The following is a 16,368-nucleotide window of genomic DNA, read 5'->3' on the forward strand; positions in this document are numbered from 1 at the left end:
CTGACTGTGACAGTGCCCATGATGACTTTTCTCTCTGAGACAGTTCCCACGGGGACAGTCAGCACGGTGAGATGTCTCACAGTGATAGTGCACATTGTTTCAGTGCTAATAGTGAAAAGACCCACGGCGCCAGTGCCCATCATGGCATTGCTCACAGTGATAGTTCTCACGGTGACAGTGCCCATGGTGATATTACCCATGGTGACAGTACTCAGTGATCAAGTGCTCATGGTGACAGTGCCTAAGGTGATAGTGCACACGGTGGCAGTGCAAAATGGTGACAGTGCCCATGGTGACATTGCTTAATGTGATAGTCCTTGTGGTGACATTGCGCATGGTGACATTGCCCCCCATGACAGTGCTCTTGTTGACAGTGCTCATGGTGATAGTGCCAAAGTTGGAAGTGCCCATCGTGAAAGTGCCCATGGTGACAGTTCTTATGATGAGAGTGGTCAGAGTGGCAGTGCTCATGGTGAAAGTGCCCATGGTGACAGAGCCCACGGTGACAGTGTCCATAGTTATAGTGTCCATGGTGACAGTCCTAACAGTGAAATTGTCCATGGGGACACTGCCCATGGTGAAAGTGCCCATGGTCACAACACCCACTGTGATAGTGCTCACGGTGAGAGTGGCCATGGTGACAGTGACCACGGTGACAGTTCTAATGGTGATACTGCCCATGATGACAGTGCTCATGGTGACAGTCCACATAGTGCCAGTGCCCAAGGTGACAGTGCTCATGGTGACAGTGCCCAAAGTCCCAATACCCATGGTGACAGTGCCCAGGCTGACAGTTCTCAAGGTGATAGTGCCCATGGTGACAGTGCACATGGTGATACAGAGAATGGGGACAGTGCTTATGGTGACAGTGGTCATGGTTGCAGTACCCATGGTGATAGTGCTGAAACTGACAGTGCCCTTGGGGATAGTGCTCATGGTGAGTGTGCTCGTGTTAATAGTGCCCATGGTGGCAGTTCCCATTGTGAATGTGCTCATGATGACAGTGCCCACGTGGGTAGTTCCCTTGGTGACAGTGCTCATGGTGATAGTGACCATGTTAACAGTGCACATGGTGGCTGTGCCCTTGGTGACAGTATTCATGGTGACAGTGCTCACGGTGATAGTGCCCATGGTGACAGTGCACATGGTGGTAGTGCACATGGTGGCAGTGAAAAATGGTGAGAGTTCCCATGCTGACAGTTCTCATTGTGACAATGCACACGGTCACAACCGATGCTGACACTGCTCATGGTAGCTGTACCCGTGGTGACAGTGCTCATGGTGATAGTGCCCATGTTAACAGTGCCCATGGTGACACTGCCCATGGTGACAATGCCCATGATGACAGTGCCCATGGAGTCAGTGCCCACGGAGCCATTGACTATGGTAACAGTGCTCACAGTGACAGGACCCATGGTAACAGTGACCACGGTGAGAGTGCTCATGGTGATAGTGTCTATGGTGACAGATCACACTGTGACAGTCCACATTGTGCCAGTACCAATAGTGACAGTGCCCATGGTGACATTGACCACGGTGAGAGTGCTCACGGTGCTAGTGCTCACAGTAATAGTGCTCATGGTGACAGTGCCGACAGTGACGGTGCTCACGGTGACAGTGCCTATGGTGATAGTGCCCATGGTGAGAGTCCGCCCATTGATAGTGCCCATGGTGGCAGTTCCCATTGTGAAAGTGCTCATGATGACATTGCCCATGTTGGTAGTTCCCATGGTGAGAGTGCTCTCATTGATAGTGACCTTGGTAACAGTGCACATGGTGGCCGTGCCCTTCGTGACAGTGCCAATGATGACAGTACTCATGGTGACAGTTCTCATGGTAATAGTTCCCATGGGGACAAGGCACAGGGTGGCAGTGAAAAATGGTGAAAGTGCCCATGTTGACAGTTCTCAGGGTGACAGTGCACACGGTGACAACCCATGCAGACAGTCCTCACAGTGACAGTTCTCATGGTTGCAGTACCCATGGTGACAGTGTTCACAGTGATACTGCCCATGGTGGCAGTGCCCATGGTGACAGTGCCCATCGTGAAAGTTCCCACGGCGCCATTGCCTATGGTGACAGTGCTCATGGTAACAGTGCCCATGGTGACAGTGACCATGGTGAGAGTGCTCACACTGAGAGTGCCCATGGTGACAGGGCTCATGGTGCCAGTCCGCATTGTGCCAGTACCCATGGCGACAGTGGTCATGGTGACACTGACCACAGTGAGAGTGCTCACTGTGATAGAGCTCACGGTACTAGTGCTCATGGTGACAGTGCAAATGGTGACAATACCCATGGTGACAGTACTCATGTTGAAAATACCCATGGTGGCAGTTCTCATGGTGACAGTGCTCATAATAGCAGTGCCCAAGGTGGCAGTCCTCGTGGTGACAGTGCTAATGGTGACAGTGCTCTTGGTGGCAGTTCCCATGGGGACAGTACCGATGGTGACCCTGTGCATTGTTACAGTGCCCATGGTAACCGTGCTCACGGTGGTAGTGCACATCGTGACAGTGCCCATGGTGGTAGTTCACCTGGTGACAGTGCTAAATAGTGACAGTGCACATGCTGACAGTGCTCACGGTGATAGTGCCCATGGTGACAGTGCCCACGGTGATAATGGGTATTATTACAGTGTTCATCGTGACAGAGCCCAAGGTGGCAGTGGCCATGGTGACAGTGCCCACAATGACAGTGCCCATGGTAACAGTGCCGACAGTGACAGTGCCCATGGTGACACTTCTCACAGTGAATGTGCCCATGGGGACAGTTACCATGATGAGATTTCTCACGGTGATAGTGCCCGTTGTGACAGTGCTCACAGTGACAATGCCCATGGTGCCAGTGCCCATAGAGACATTCCGCACAGTCACATTTCTCACGGTGAAAGTGCCTATGGTGACACTGCACCTGGTGGCAGTGCAAAATGGTGACAGTGCCCATGGTGACATTGCTCATAGTGACTTTGCTTACAGTGATAGTCCTTACAGTGACAGTGTGCATGGTGACACTGCACACAGTTGCAGTGTTTATGGTGACAGTGTTCACGGTGATACTTTCCATGGTGATAGTGCCCATGGTGACACTGCACATGGTGGCAGTGATGAATGGTGACAGTGCCCCTGTTGACAGTTCTCATGGTGACAGTGCACATGGTGACAACCCGTGCAGACTGTACTCATGGTGACAGTACTCACGGTGACAGTTCTCATGTTTGCAGTATCCATGGTGACAGTGCTCACAGTGATAGTGCCCATGGTGAGAGTGCCCATGATGACAGGGCCCATGGTGCCATTGCCTATGGTGACAGTGCTCATGGTAACAGTGCCCAAGGTGACAGTGACCATGGTGAGAGTGCTCACACTGATGGTGCCCATGGTGACAGTGCTCACGGTGCCTGTCTACATTGTGCCAGTACCCATGGCGACAGTGCTCATGGTGACAGTGACCACAGTGAGAGTGCTCACGGTGATAGTGCTCACGGTAATAGTACTCATGGTGACAGTGCAAATGGTGACAATACCATGGTGACAGTACTCATGTTGAAAATACCCATGGTGGCAGTTCTCATAGCGACAGATCTCATGGTGACAGTGCTCATAATAGCAGTGCCCAGGTGCCAGTGCTCGTGGTGACAGTGCTAATGGTGACAGTGCTCTTGGTGGCAGTTCCCATCGGGACAATACTGATGGTGACGCTGTGCATTGTTACAGTGCCCATGGTAACCGTGCTCACGGTGATAGTGCACATCGTGACAGTGCCTATGGTGGTAGTTCACCTGGTGACAGTGCTAAATAGTGACAGTGCACATGCTGACAGTGCTCACGGTGATAGTGCCCATGGTGACAGTGCACACGGTGATAATGGGCATTGTTACAGAGTTCATGGTGACAGCACATGGTGGCAGTGGCCATGGAGACAGTGCCCACAATGACAGTGCCCATGGTGACAGTGCCGACAGTGACAGTGCCCATGGTGACACTTCTCACGGTGACAGTGCCCATGGGGACAATTAGCATGGTGAGATTTCTCACGGTGACAGTGCCCGTTGTGACAGTGCTCACAGTGACAATGCCCATGGTGCCAGTGCCCATAGAGTCATTCCGCACGGTCACATTTCTCACAGTGAAAGTGCCTATGGTGATATTAACCATGGTGACACTGCACATGGTGGCAGAGCAAAATGGTGACAGTGCCCATGGTGACATTGCTCATGGTGACTTTGCTTATGGTGATAGTCCTTACAGTGACAGTGCGCATGGTGACACTACACACAGTGACAGTGTTCATGGTGACAGTGTTCACGGTGATAGTTCCCATGGTGAGATTGTCCATGGTAACAGTGCCCATAGTCACAATTCTCATGGTGTAGTGCTCACAGTGACAGTGGCCATGGTGTCATGCCCATGGTGACAGTGCTCATGGTGACAGTACTCATGTTGGCAGTGCCATAAATAACAGTGCTCATTGTGGCAGTGCTCATGGTGTCTGTGCTCATGGTGACAGTGCCCATGTTTACAGTGTTTATGGTGATAGATGTCACGGTGTCAGTGCCCACGGGGACAGTGCCAAGGCTGACAAAGCCCTGGGTGATACTTCCCATTGGGACAGTGCCCACGGTGACAGTGCCCATGGTGACAGCGCCCAGTGTGACAAGGCTCATGGTGACAGTGCTCACGGTGACGGTGCCCATGGTGACAGTGCCGATGGTGAGAGTGCCATTAGTGACAGTGCTCATGGTGAAACTGCCCATGGAGACATCGCCCATGGTGATAGTGCTCATGGTGACAACCCCACGGTGACAGTGCCAATGTTGATAGTCCCCGTGGTGACAGGTCTTACATTGAATGTGACCATGGTGTCTGTGCTCATGGTGACAGTGCTCAAGGTTAGAGTCTCCATGTTGACAGTGCCGATGGTGACAATTCTCACGGTGACAGGGCCTATGGTGAAAATTCACATAGTGACAGTGTTCACGGTGACAGTGCCCATGGTGCTATTACCCATGGTGACAGTTCTCATAGTGAAACTGCCCATGGTGACACTGCACATGGTGGCAGTGCAAAATGGTGACAGTGCCCATGGTGATATTGCTCATGGTGACATTGCTTACGGTGATAGTGTGTATGTTGAAACTGCACACAGTGACATTGCTCATGGTGACAGTGTTCACGGCGTTAGTTCCTATCGTGAATGTGACCATGGGGACAGTGCCCATTGTCACAATTCTCATGGTGTAGTGCTCACGGTGACAGTGCCCATGGTGACAATACACAGGGTGACACTATTCATGGTGACATTGCTCATGGTGAGAGTGCCCATGTTCACAACTGTCACGGTGATAGTTCCCATGGTGACAATACCCAGGGTAACAGAGCTGATGGTAAAAGTGTTCACGGTGACAGTGCCCATGATGACAGTACCTAAGGTGACAATTCCCATGGTGAGACTGCTCATAGACAGTGCCCATGGTGACAATACCCAGCGTGTCCTGTCCATGGTGACAGTGATCATGGTGACACTTCTCATGAGGACAGTGCCATAAGTGACAGTGCTCATTGTGGCAGTGCTCATGGTGACCGTGCTCATGGTGACAGTGCCCATCGTGACAGTGCCTAAGGTGATAGATATCATGGTGGCCGTGCCCAGGGTGACATTGCCCACGCTGACAAAGCCCATGGTGATACTTCCCATTGTGACATTGCCCACGGTGGCAGAGCCCATGGTGACAGTGCCCAAGATCACAGTGTCCATGGTGAGAGTGCTAACGATGACTGTGCCCATGGTGACAGCACCCAGTGTGACAATGCCCATTGTGACAGTGCTCACGGTGACCATGCCGATGGTGATAGTGCCAATTGTGAGAATGCTCACGGTGACACTGCCCATGGAGACACTGCCCATGGTGATAGTGCTCATCATGACAACCCCTCGGAGGCAGTGCCAATGGTGAGAGTCCCCGTGGTGACAGTTCTCACGGTGAAAGTGATCCTGTTGAAATTGCTCATGGTGACAGTGCTCAAGGTGATAGTCTCCATGTTGACAGTGCCCATGGTGACTGTTCTCACGGTGACAGTGCCTATGGTGCTTATGCTCTTAGTGACAGTGCTCATGGTGACAGTGCCCATGGTGACAGTGACCACGGTGACTGTTCTCACCGTGGTAGTGCCCATGGTGACAGTGTTCATGATGACAGTCCGCATTAAGGCTGTGCCCGTGGTGACAGTGCTCATGGTGATAGTTCTCACGGTGATAGTACGCACGTTGACAGTGCCAAAGGTGACAATACCCAGGTGATAGTAATCATGGTGAAAGTGTCCATGGTGGCAGTTCTCATACTGACAGTTCTGGTGACAGTGCTCATGGTGACAGTGCTCATGGTGGCAGTGCCCATGGTGAGACTACCGATGGTGTCACTGCCCATGGTGACACTGCACATGGTCATGGTGCATCTGGTGGCAGTGCAAAATAGTGAGAGTGCCCAGGATGATATTGCTCATGGTGATAGTGCCCATGGTGAGAGTGCCCATGGTTCCAGTGCTCATGGTGACAGTGCCCATTGTGACAGTGCCCCTGGTGACAGTGCACACCGTGAGAGTGCCCATGGTGTCTGTGCCCATGGTGACAGTTCTTATCATGAGAGTGTTCATGGTAGCAGTGTTCATGGTAATAGTGCTCACGGAGACATTGCCCACAATGAGAGTGCCCATGGTGAGAATACTGACTGTGACAGTGCCCATGATGACTTTTCTCTCTGAGACAGTTCCCACGGGGACAGTCAGCACGGTGAGATGTCTCACAGTGATAGTGCACATTGTTTCAGTGCTAATAGTGAAAAGACCCACGGCGCCAGTGCCCATCATGGCATTGCTCACAGTGATAGTTCTCACGGTGACAGTGCCCATGGTGATATTACCCATGGTGACAGTACTCAGTGATCAAGTGCTCATGGTGACAGTGCCTAAGGTGATAGTGCACACGGTGGCAGTGCAAAATGGTGACAGTGCCCATGGTGACATTGCTTAATGTGATAGTCCTTGTGGTGACATTGCGCATGGTGACATTGCCCCCCATGACAGTGCTCTTGTTGACAGTGCTCATGGTGATAGTGCCAAAGTTGGAAGTGCCCATCGTGAAAGTGCCCATGGTGACAGTTCTTATGATGAGAGTGGTCAGAGTGGCAGTGCTCATGGTGAAAGTGCCCATGGTGACAGAGCCCACGGTGACAGTGTCCATAGTTATAGTGTCCATGGTGACAGTCCTAACAGTGAAATTGTCCATGGGGACACTGCCCATGGTGAAAGTGCCCATGGTCACAACACCCACTGTGATAGTGCTCACGGTGAGAGTGGCCATGGTGACAGTGACCACGGTGACAGTTCTAATGGTGATACTGCCCATGATGACAGTGCTCATGGTGACAGTCCACATAGTGCCAGTGCCCAAGGTGACAGTGCTCATGGTGACAGTGCCCAAAGTCCCAATACCCATGGTGACAGTGCCCAGGCTGACAGTTCTCAAGGTGATAGTGCCCATGGTGACAGTGCACATGGTGATACAGAGAATGGGGACAGTGCTTATGGTGACAGTGGTCATGGTTGCAGTACCCATGGTGATAGTGCTGAAACTGACAGTGCCCTTGGGGATAGTGCTCATGGTGAGTGTGCTCGTGTTAATAGTGCCCATGGTGGCAGTTCCCATTGTGAATGTGCTCATGATGACAGTGCCCACGTGGGTAGTTCCCTTGGTGACAGTGCTCATGGTGATAGTGACCATGTTAACAGTGCACATGGTGGCTGTGCCCTTGGTGACAGTATTCATGGTGACAGTGCTCACGGTGATAGTGCCCATGGTGACAGTGCACATGGTGGTAGTGCACATGGTGGCAGTGAAAAATGGTGAGAGTTCCCATGCTGACAGTTCTCATTGTGACAATGCACACGGTCACAACCGATGCTGACACTGCTCATGGTAGCTGTACCCGTGGTGACAGTGCTCATGGTGATAGTGCCCATGTTAACAGTGCCCATGGTGACACTGCCCATGGTGACAATGCCCATGATGACAGTGCCCATGGAGTCAGTGCCCACGGAGCCATTGACTATGGTAACAGTGCTCACAGTGACAGGACCCATGGTAACAGTGACCACGGTGAGAGTGCTCATGGTGATAGTGTCTATGGTGACAGATCACACTGTGACAGTCCACATTGTGCCAGTACCAATAGTGACAGTGCCCATGGTGACATTGACCACGGTGAGAGTGCTCACGGTGCTAGTGCTCACAGTAATAGTGCTCATGGTGACAGTGCCGACAGTGACGGTGCTCACGGTGACAGTGCCTATGGTGATAGTGCCCATGGTGAGAGTCCGCCCATTGATAGTGCCCATGGTGGCAGTTCCCATTGTGAAAGTGCTCATGATGACATTGCCCATGTTGGTAGTTCCCATGGTGAGAGTGCTCTCATTGATAGTGACCTTGGTAACAGTGCACATGGTGGCCGTGCCCTTCGTGACAGTGCCAATGATGACAGTACTCATGGTGACAGTTCTCATGGTAATAGTTCCCATGGGGACAAGGCACAGGGTGGCAGTGAAAAATGGTGAAAGTGCCCATGTTGACAGTTCTCAGGGTGACAGTGCACACGGTGACAACCCATGCAGACAGTCCTCACAGTGACAGTTCTCATGGTTGCAGTACCCATGGTGACAGTGTTCACAGTGATACTGCCCATGGTGGCAGTGCCCATGGTGACAGTGCCCATCGTGAAAGTTCCCACGGCGCCATTGCCTATGGTGACAGTGCTCATGGTAACAGTGCCCATGGTGACAGTGACCATGGTGAGAGTGCTCACACTGAGAGTGCCCATGGTGACAGGGCTCATGGTGCCAGTCCGCATTGTGCCAGTACCCATGGCGACAGTGGTCATGGTGACACTGACCACAGTGAGAGTGCTCACTGTGATAGAGCTCACGGTACTAGTGCTCATGGTGACAGTGCAAATGGTGACAATACCCATGGTGACAGTACTCATGTTGAAAATACCCATGGTGGCAGTTCTCATGGTGACAGTGCTCATAATAGCAGTGCCCAAGGTGGCAGTCCTCGTGGTGACAGTGCTAATGGTGACAGTGCTCTTGGTGGCAGTTCCCATGGGGACAGTACCGATGGTGACCCTGTGCATTGTTACAGTGCCCATGGTAACCGTGCTCACGGTGGTAGTGCACATCGTGACAGTGCCCATGGTGGTAGTTCACCTGGTGACAGTGCTAAATAGTGACAGTGCACATGCTGACAGTGCTCACGGTGATAGTGCCCATGGTGACAGTGCCCACGGTGATAATGGGTATTATTACAGTGTTCATCGTGACAGAGCCCAAGGTGGCAGTGGCCATGGTGACAGTGCCCACAATGACAGTGCCCATGGTAACAGTGCCGACAGTGACAGTGCCCATGGTGACACTTCTCACAGTGAATGTGCCCATGGGGACAGTTACCATGATGAGATTTCTCACGGTGATAGTGCCCGTTGTGACAGTGCTCACAGTGACAATGCCCATGGTGCCAGTGCCCATAGAGACATTCCGCACAGTCACATTTCTCACGGTGAAAGTGCCTATGGTGACACTGCACCTGGTGGCAGTGCAAAATGGTGACAGTGCCCATGGTGACATTGCTCATAGTGACTTTGCTTACAGTGATAGTCCTTACAGTGACAGTGTGCATGGTGACACTGCACACAGTTGCAGTGTTTATGGTGACAGTGTTCACGGTGATACTTTCCATGGTGATAGTGCCCATGGTGACACTGCACATGGTGGCAGTGATGAATGGTGACAGTGCCCCTGTTGACAGTTCTCATGGTGACAGTGCACATGGTGACAACCCGTGCAGACTGTACTCATGGTGACAGTACTCACGGTGACAGTTCTCATGTTTGCAGTATCCATGGTGACAGTGCTCACAGTGATAGTGCCCATGGTGAGAGTGCCCATGATGACAGGGCCCATGGTGCCATTGCCTATGGTGACAGTGCTCATGGTAACAGTGCCCAAGGTGACAGTGACCATGGTGAGAGTGCTCACACTGATGGTGCCCATGGTGACAGTGCTCACGGTGCCTGTCTACATTGTGCCAGTACCCATGGCGACAGTGCTCATGGTGACAGTGACCACAGTGAGAGTGCTCACGGTGATAGTGCTCACGGTAATAGTACTCATGGTGACAGTGCAAATGGTGACAATACCATGGTGACAGTACTCATGTTGAAAATACCCATGGTGGCAGTTCTCATAGCGACAGATCTCATGGTGACAGTGCTCATAATAGCAGTGCCCAGGTGCCAGTGCTCGTGGTGACAGTGCTAATGGTGACAGTGCTCTTGGTGGCAGTTCCCATCGGGACAATACTGATGGTGACGCTGTGCATTGTTACAGTGCCCATGGTAACCGTGCTCACGGTGATAGTGCACATCGTGACAGTGCCTATGGTGGTAGTTCACCTGGTGACAGTGCTAAATAGTGACAGTGCACATGCTGACAGTGCTCACGGTGATAGTGCCCATGGTGACAGTGCACACGGTGATAATGGGCATTGTTACAGAGTTCATGGTGACAGCACATGGTGGCAGTGGCCATGGAGACAGTGCCCACAATGACAGTGCCCATGGTGACAGTGCCGACAGTGACAGTGCCCATGGTGACACTTCTCACGGTGACAGTGCCCATGGGGACAATTAGCATGGTGAGATTTCTCACGGTGACAGTGCCCGTTGTGACAGTGCTCACAGTGACAATGCCCATGGTGCCAGTGCCCATAGAGTCATTCCGCACGGTCACATTTCTCACAGTGAAAGTGCCTATGGTGATATTAACCATGGTGACACTGCACATGGTGGCAGAGCAAAATGGTGACAGTGCCCATGGTGACATTGCTCATGGTGACTTTGCTTATGGTGATAGTCCTTACAGTGACAGTGCGCATGGTGACACTACACACAGTGACAGTGTTCATGGTGACAGTGTTCACGGTGATAGTTCCCATGGTGAGATTGTCCATGGTAACAGTGCCCATAGTCACAATTCTCATGGTGTAGTGCTCACAGTGACAGTGGCCATGGTGTCATGCCCATGGTGACAGTGCTCATGGTGACAGTACTCATGTTGGCAGTGCCATAAATAACAGTGCTCATTGTGGCAGTGCTCATGGTGTCTGTGCTCATGGTGACAGTGCCCATGTTTACAGTGTTTATGGTGATAGATGTCACGGTGTCAGTGCCCACGGGGACAGTGCCAAGGCTGACAAAGCCCAGGGTGATACTTCCCATTGGGACAGTGCCCACGGTGACAGTGCCCATGGTGACAGCGCCCAGTGTGACAAGGCTCATGGTGACAGTGCTCACGGTGACGGTGCCCATGGTGACAGTGCCGATGGTGAGAGTGCCATTAGTGACAGTGCTCATGGTGAAACTGCCCATGGAGACATCGCCCATGGTGATAGTGCTCATGGTGACAACCCCACGGTGACAGTGCCAATGTTGATAGTCCCCGTGGTGACAGGTCTTACATTGAATGTGACCATGGTGTCTGTGCTCATGGTGACAGTGCTCAAGGTTAGAGTCTCCATGTTGACAGTGCCGATGGTGACAATTCTCACGGTGACAGGGCCTATGGTGAAAATTCACATAGTGACAGTGTTCACGGTGACAGTGCCCATGGTGCTATTACCCATGGTGACAGTTCTCATAGTGAAACTGCCCATGGTGACACTGCACATGGTGGCAGTGCAAAATGGTGACAGTGCCCATGGTGATATTGCTCATGGTGACATTGCTTACGGTGATAGTGTGTATGTTGAAACTGCACACAGTGACATTGCTCATGGTGACAGTGTTCACGGCGTTAGTTCCTATCGTGAATGTGACCATGGGGACAGTGCCCATTGTCACAATTCTCATGGTGTAGTGCTCACGGTGACAGTGCCCATGGTGACAATACACAGGGTGACACTATTCATGGTGACATTGCTCATGGTGAGAGTGCCCATGTTCACAACTGTCACGGTGATAGTTCCCATGGTGACAATACCCAGGGTAACAGAGCTGATGGTAAAAGTGTTCACGGTGACAGTGCCCATGATGACAGTACCTAAGGTGACAATTCCCATGGTGAGACTGCTCATAGACAGTGCCCATGGTGACAATACCCAGCGTGTCCTGTCCATGGTGACAGTGATCATGGTGACACTTCTCATGAGGACAGTGCCATAAGTGACAGTGCTCATTGTGGCAGTGCTCATGGTGACCGTGCTCATGGTGACAGTGCCCATCGTGACAGTGCCTAAGGTGATAGATATCATGGTGGCCGTGCCCAGGGTGACATTGCCCACGCTGACAAAGCCCATGGTGATACTTCCCATTGTGACAGTGCCCACGGTGGCAGAGCCCATGGTGACAGTGCCCAAGATCACAGTGTCCATGGTGAGAGTGCTAACGATGACTGTGCCCATGGTGACAGCACCCAGTGTGACAATGCCCATTGTGACAGTGCTCACGGTGACCATGCCGATGGTGATAGTGCCAATTGTGAGAATGCTCACGGTGACACTGCCCATGGAGACACTGCCCATGGTGATAGTGCTCATCATGACAACCCCTCGGAGGCAGTGCCAATGGTGAGAGTCCCCGTGGTGACAGTTCTCACGGTGAAAGTGATCCTGTTGAAATTGCTCATGGTGACAGTGCTCAAGGTGATAGTCTCCATGTTGACAGTGCCCATGGTGACTGTTCTCACGGTGACAGTGCCTATGGTGCTTATGCTCTTAGTGACAGTGCTCATGGTGACAGTGCCCATGGTGACAGTGACCACGGTGACTGTTCTCACCGTGGTAGTGCCCATGGTGACAGTGTTCATGATGACAGTCCGCATTAAGGCTGTGCCCGTGGTGACAGTGCTCATGGTGATAGTTCTCACGGTGATAGTACGCACGTTGACAGTGCCAAAGGTGACAATACCCAGGTGATAGTAATCATGGTGAAAGTGTCCATGGTGGCAGTTCTCATACTGACAGTTCTGGTGACAGTGCTCATGGTGACAGTGCTCATGGTGGCAGTGCCCATGGTGAGACTACCGATGGTGTCACTGCCCATGGTGACACTGCACATGGTCATGGTGCATCTGGTGGCAGTGCAAAATAGTGAGAGTGCCCAGGATGATATTGCTCATGGTGATAGTGCCCATGGTGAGAGTGCCCATGGTTCCAGTGCTCATGGTGACAGTGCCCATTGTGACAGTGCCCCTGGTGACAGTGCACACCGTGAGAGTGCCCATGGTGTCTGTGCCCATGGTGACAGTTCTTATCATGAGAGTGTTCATGGTAGCAGTGTTCATGGTAATAGTGCTCACGGAGACATTGCCCACAATGAGAGTGCCCATGGTGAGAATACTGACTGTGACAGTGCCCATGATGACTTTTCTCTCTGAGACAGTTCCCACGGGGACAGTCAGCACGGTGAGATGTCTCACAGTGATAGTGCACATTGTTTCAGTGCTAATAGTGAAAAGACCCACGGCGCCAGTGCCCATCATGGCATTGCTCACAGTGATAGTTCTCACGGTGACAGTGCCCATGGTGATATTACCCATGGTGACAGTACTCAGTGATCAAGTGCTCATGGTGACAGTGCCTAAGGTGATAGTGCACACGGTGGCAGTGCAAAATGGTGACAGTGCCCATGGTGACATTGCTTAATGTGATAGTCCTTGTGGTGACATTGCGCATGGTGACATTGCCCCCCATGACAGTGCTCTTGTTGACAGTGCTCATGGTGATAGTGCCAAAGTTGGAAGTGCCCATCGTGAAAGTGCCCATGGTGACAGTTCTTATGATGAGAGTGGTCAGAGTGGCAGTGCTCATGGTGAAAGTGCCCATGGTGACAGAGCCCACGGTGACAGTGTCCATAGTTATAGTGTCCATGGTGACAGTCCTAACAGTGAAATTGTCCATGGGGACACTGCCCATGGTGAAAGTGCCCATGGTCACAACACCCACTGTGATAGTGCTCACGGTGAGAGTGGCCATGGTGACAGTGACCACGGTGACAGTTCTAATGGTGATACTGCCCATGATGACAGTGCTCATGGTGACAGTCCACATAGTGCCAGTGCCCAAGGTGACAGTGCTCATGGTGACAGTGCCCAAAGTCCCAATACCCATGGTGACAGTGCCCAGGCTGACAGTTCTCAAGGTGATAGTGCCCATGGTGACAGTGCACATGGTGATACAGAGAATGGGGACAGTGCTTATGGTGACAGTGGTCATGGTTGCAGTACCCATGGTGATAGTGCTGAAACTGACAGTGCCCTTGGGGATAGTGCTCATGGTGAGTGTGCTCGTGTTAATAGTGCCCATGGTGGCAGTTCCCATTGTGAATGTGCTCATGATGACAGTGCCCACGTGGGTAGTTCCCTTGGTGACAGTGCTCATGGTGATAGTGACCATGTTAACAGTGCACATGGTGGCTGTGCCCTTGGTGACAGTATTCATGGTGACAGTGCTCACGGTGATAGTGCCCATGGTGACAGTGCACATGGTGGTAGTGCACATGGTGGCAGTGAAAAATGGTGAGAGTTCCCATGCTGACAGTTCTCATTGTGACAATGCACACGGTCACAACCGATGCTGACACTGCTCATGGTAGCTGTACCCGTGGTGACAGTGCTCATGGTGATAGTGCCCATGTTAACAGTGCCCATGGTGACACTGCCCATGGTGACAATGCCCATGATGACAGTGCCCATGGAGTCAGTGCCCAGGGAGCCATTGACTATGGTAACAGTGCTCACAGTGACAGTACCCATGGTAACAGTGACCACGGTGAGAGTGCTCATGGTGATAGTGTCTATGGTGACAGATCACACTGTGACAGTCCACATTGTGCCAGTACCAATAGTGACAGTGCCCATGGTGACATTGACCATGGTGAGAGTGCTCACGGTGCTAGTGCTCACAGTAATAGTGCTCATGGTGACAGTGCCGACAGTGACGGTGCTCATGGTGACAGTGCCTATGGTGATAGTGCCCATGGTGAGAGTCCGCCCATTGATAGTGCCCATGGTGGCAGTTCCCATTGTGAAAGTGCTCATGATGACATTGCCCATGTTGGTAGTTCCCATGGTGAGAGTGCTCTCATTGATAGTGACCTTGGTAACAGTGCACATGGTGGCCGTGCCCTTCGTGACAGTGCCAATGATGACAGTACTCATGGTGACAGTTCTCATGGTAATAGTTCCCATGGGGACAAGGCACAGGGTGGCAGTGAAAAATGGTGAAAGTGCCCATGTTGACAGTTCTCAGGGTGACAGTGCACACGGTGACAACCCATGCAGACAGTCCTCACAGTGACAGTTCTCATGGTTGCAGTACCCATGGTGACAGTGTTCACAGTGATACTGCCCATGGTGGCAGTGCCCATGGTGACAGTGCCCATCGTGAAAGTTCCCACGGCGCCATTGCCTATGGTGACAGTGCTCATGGTAACAGTGCCCATGGTGACAGTGACCATGGTGAGAGTGCTCACACTGAGAGTGCCCATGGTGACAGGGCTCATGGTGCCAGTCCGCATTGTGCCAGTACCCATGGCGACAGTGCTCATGGTGACACTGACCACAGTGAGAGTGCTCACTGTGATAGAGCTCACGGTACTAGTGCTCATGGTGACAGTGCAAATGGTGACAATACCCATGGTGACAGTACTCATGTTGAAAATACCCATGGTGGCAGTTCTCATGGTGACAGTGCTCATAATAGCAGTGCCCAAGGTGGCAGTCCTCGTGGTGACAGTGCTAATGGTGACAGTGCTCTTGGTGGCAGTTCCCATGGGGACAGTACCGATGGTGACCCTGTGCATTGTTACAGTGCCCATGGTAACCGTGCTCACGGTGGTAGTGCACATCGTGACAGTGCCCATGGTGGTAGTTCACCTGGTGACAGTGCTAAATAGTGACAGTGCACATGCTGACAGTGCTCACGGTGATAGTGCCCATGGTGACAGTGCCCACGGTGATAATGGGTATTATTACAGTGTTCATCGTGACAGAGCCCAAGGTGGCAGTGGCCATGGTGACAGTGCCCACAATGACAGTGCCCATGGTAACAGTGCCGACAGTGACAGTGCCCATGGTGACACTTCTCACAGTGAATGTGCCCATGGGGACAGTTACCATGATGAGATTTCTCACGGTGATAGTGCCCGTTGTGACAGTGCTCACAGTGACAATGCCCATGGTGCCAGTGCCCATAGAGACATTCCGCACAGTCACATTTCTCACGGTGAAAGTGCCTATGGTGACACTGCACCTGGTGGCA

Source organism: Mesoplodon mirus, assembly GCF_964341445.2.
Source record: "Mesoplodon mirus genome assembly, contig: SUPER_3_unloc_11, whole genome shotgun sequence".
Lineage (NCBI taxonomy): Eukaryota > Metazoa > Chordata > Mammalia > Artiodactyla > Ziphiidae > Mesoplodon > Mesoplodon mirus.